Source organism: Nanorana parkeri, unplaced genomic scaffold, assembly GCF_000935625.1.
Source record: "Nanorana parkeri isolate BGI_ZX_2015 unplaced genomic scaffold, ASM93562v1 scaffold3039, whole genome shotgun sequence".
Classification (NCBI taxonomy): domain Eukaryota; kingdom Metazoa; phylum Chordata; class Amphibia; order Anura; family Dicroglossidae; genus Nanorana; species Nanorana parkeri.
The window spans coordinates 4635-8322 of record NW_017309307.1 but is presented as its reverse complement, the minus strand read 5'-3'; the positions used below and the strand labels follow the sequence as shown (position 1 = coordinate 8322).

At 48.7% G+C, this 3688-nt stretch overlaps 1 protein-coding gene across 1 annotated transcript in view; it reads left to right on the top strand.

Annotated features, from left to right (window-relative positions):
• The first annotated feature begins 2256 nt into the window (after positions 1-2256).
• Positions 2257-3688, top strand: part of LOC108802698 (glycosylphosphatidylinositol anchor attachment 1 protein-like) — a 6022-nt gene continuing 4590 nt past the window's right edge. Inside the window, exon 1 of the mRNA XM_018574558.1 lies at positions 2257-2266. The gene's annotated coding sequence lies outside the window, so the exon portion shown is untranslated. The remainder of the gene's footprint in view (positions 2267-3688) is intronic.

The window sequence follows — 3688 nt, the reverse complement described above, 5'->3', positions numbered from 1 at the left end:
CCGATTTCCTTTAAAGGAGAACTATGAGGGGGGAGGGGCTTTTCACTCACCTCATAGTTCTAGCCGACCTGTGACAATGAGACTGTCACAGGTCGGCTCAGTAGATCGGGAGGTGAGCGAACACATACCGACGCTCGCTCACCTCTCGATCCTGTCACAGCTCTCTGGAGAGGGGCTGGATTCCCCTCTCCCCGCTCCGATCCGCCAGCGCTGACTGGCGGAACGGACGGGGGAGGAGGCGGGTACAGCTGGCTCTGCCTCTAGATAGGCGGAGCCAGCTGTCAGTCACGCAGCTGGGCGGATCGCGTCATTTAAGTCTGGATCCGCTGCGGCGTCTCAGTGTACCGCGAGCTGTAGCTCCCTATATACTGAGCCTAGGGTGACGGGAGGACGCTAGTTTGTGTCCTCCCGTTACCCTAAGGAGAACTATGGGGAAAAACACCGACCCCATAGTTCTCCTTTAAAACAAGCCGAGGCCTGAAATGACAGCTGGAACCGTTTATATAAATATGTATTTTTTTTTTGAATAAAAGTTTAATAAATAAATATTTTGTGTTTTTTTTTATATTTGTAACAATTTTATTTTTTTAGTCAAGTGGATTCCCGGAGCAATTAAAGGATGTAAATCCCATCACTAAAATGTCATGTAAGCATTACCCTGTTTCCCTGAAAATAAGACCTAGTGTATTTTTTTTGAGCCAAAAAAAATATAATACAGTGTCTTATTTTCGGGGATTGCCATTCTAAATCTGCAGCCATCAGTAAATCCCTGGTGATCCTGCCATAAAAATCCTTGCTTAGGCACTTCCTGTTCTAGAGTGGCAACGCTCAATCCTCGTCACACGGGCTTCCAATGGAGACGACAAGTGACCGTTTCAGCACACAGACACGGTCCTCTGTTGTCACCATCAGGAAACCCGCCCTGAGATATGCCGCGCAGCCATCAGTGGAGTGCATGTAGACAGGAAGTGGCTGCAGGAGATCAGCAGCACTGAGATGGGACAAAGGATGGCAATTGCTTGATACTCCGTATACAGGGCACACTGTGACTTTTTGGGTGTACATCTACTTCAGCACCCAAAAACATTCTTATGTCGGGACCCATAAATGAATTTCTAACTCGGGGTCAGTATCTCGCTGCTGCAGAAGAAACAACACGTGCTGGAGGAAGAATGCAACACCGTCAATGACGTTAAAGTATCTAAACTCAGGAACAGAATGTAATATACAGTAACTTACCCGTCCACGGGTGTTCTGGCTGCGTTATTCTTCCTTTATTGATCCTGCGAGTAACACGCTTCCTGTCCTGTTTTGGGGTTTAGATACCCCAACTATGCTCCCTCTGTCACGATCCCAGCCAGCAAAATAGAAGTCAGTTCACATATGAATGGATGTAGAATATAGAGCGCACACACTGAAATGGGGTATGATCAGGCCCGGATTTCCCACAAGGCCAGTGAGGCCCGGCGCAGAGGGGCGGCAGCGGTGTCCTTGTGGGGAAGTTCCGGGCGTTGGGCGGTAAGTTGCCCTCTCTACATTTAGTCCTGCTTTGCACAAGCCGAGCTAAATGTAGAGTCAGGTTGTTCGTTTAGCGATGTCGCCGAGATGACATGTAAAAAGTCTGCAGCCGGCCGGTTCGTGCTCCGGGCTCCGCCGCCGAGTCTCTCCTCACTGCAGGGAGCAGAGGGGCCGGGTTAAAAGTAACCCTGCCGCTCCGTGTGCACAGTGAGAGGGGAGAGCTGTGCTGTGCTGTGCTCTTCCTCTCTCACTTGTCACAGGTGTTCCAGCACAGTGCTGCGCTAGAACTCCTGTATTGGAGGTGACGGGGTCAATAAAGAGAACCTGTCACCTCCAATTGCTATCACACAGGGGGCTTGTTATCTCATGTGTGATATCAATAAAGTTAGGTGAAAAAAATATCAAATAATTAAATAAAAAGGTGATTACAAAGTAAAAAATAATAAGAAACAAATTATTAAAAAATAATTATAAACAATAATAAGATAAAAAAATTATAAAAAAGTAAATAAGATAAAAATCTAAAAAAAATGAAATTGATTAAAAAATAATGAAAATAAAAAGTGGTAAAAAAAAGAATAAAGAAACAGTAAAAAAAAATTGAAACTAACCCCGCCGCCCTGCCATCTGGTTGCCGTTCTCCATTGCTGGGAAGGGGGGGCGTATTGGGGAACCTGGCCTTGGGGCGGCAGGAAGAGTAAATCCGGCCCTGGGTATGAGAAGTAATAGGCCAAGGTATCTTGGCCGTGTTTGTGGGAGGAGTTGCGGCGGCTCTCCTCCCCTTAAGAAGGGTGACAGGGAGCTCCCAGGCACGTCACGGCGAGGTCGCGCTTGACCCTCCCGCCCTTCCCCAGGTTCTATCATTTCACTAGAGCGTGCCCAGTTATTTGGCACGCTGACCACAAAATCATGGCACACATCAGGTTGGTATCAGTAGGGGTCATGAAGACTTCGGAAGCCTAAGTAACTCTGACCACAAAAGATAACTGGGAGCCTTCTGATCACAGTCGGGTTATACTGCCACCTACAATGAGGAATGCTGATAGTTGGAGTGGTTAGGTTGGACTGGCCTACAGTTAAAGTGAGCTGTATTGCTAAGATGGCTCCTCAGGTTTGGCCAGCCATGCAACTAACGAGTCCATTCACTAAGCTGTACAAGTTATTTTATCTCCTGTGTACACTCGTGGAGCACTTTGTTGGGAAAAGCCTACTAATACTGGGTCGGGCCTCCCTTTGCTTTGGAAACTGCATCAGTTCCTCTAATCATGGGTTCCACCTTCCACAAGCATTCTGTCATGTTCCAGGTGGAGTGATTCGGGGCCAGCCCCTGCACCTCCTGTCCAGCAATCCCTAGAGTTGGGGCAGGGTAAGCAGAAGCACGAGTGCCCGTAGCTGGCTCAGATGCAGCAGGATCAAACCAAAGGTCAAACACAGCTGGGCCGCGCAGGTACACAAGGAGTAAGCAAGGAACAAAGTCATGAAGCAAGCCAAGGACAAGCACAAGGGGCGAAGGGGGTTCTTCACAGTAAGATCAGTTAGGGTCCGGAACTCACTGCCACAGGCGGCGATCTCAGCAAATAATGTGGAATTGTTCAAGAAACTTTTGGACGATTTCTTAAGGGACCGTAATATACAGTGGTACAGGTACTATACAGGGGTACAGGTAATATACAGGGGTACAGGTACTATACAGGGGTACAGGTAATACACAGGGGTACAGGTACTCCTAGAATTAGATCCTAATAGGTTGGACTTGACGGACTAATGTCTTTATTCAACCTCAAATACCATGTAACTATGTAACAGCTGGGCAGAGAAGGTACAAAACAGCAAGCAGGAAGCGTAGTCAGGATACAAAGCCGGAGTCAGAAGCCAAATCACAGGAAGCTGAACCTGACAACCACTCGGCAACTTGCAATTCCTATCTAGAGGCAGAGCCAGCTGTACCCGCCCCCTCCCCCGTCCGTTCCGCCAGTCAGCGCTGGAGGATCGGAGCAGGGAGGGGGGAATCAGCCCCTCCCCTGTCACGGCAGAGAGCCGTGACAGGATCGAGAGGTGAGCGAACGCCGGTATGTGTTCCCGCTCACCTCCCGATCTACTGAGCCGACCTGTGACAGTCTCATTGTCAAAGGTCGGCTAGAACTATGAGGTGAGTGAAAAGCATCCCCCC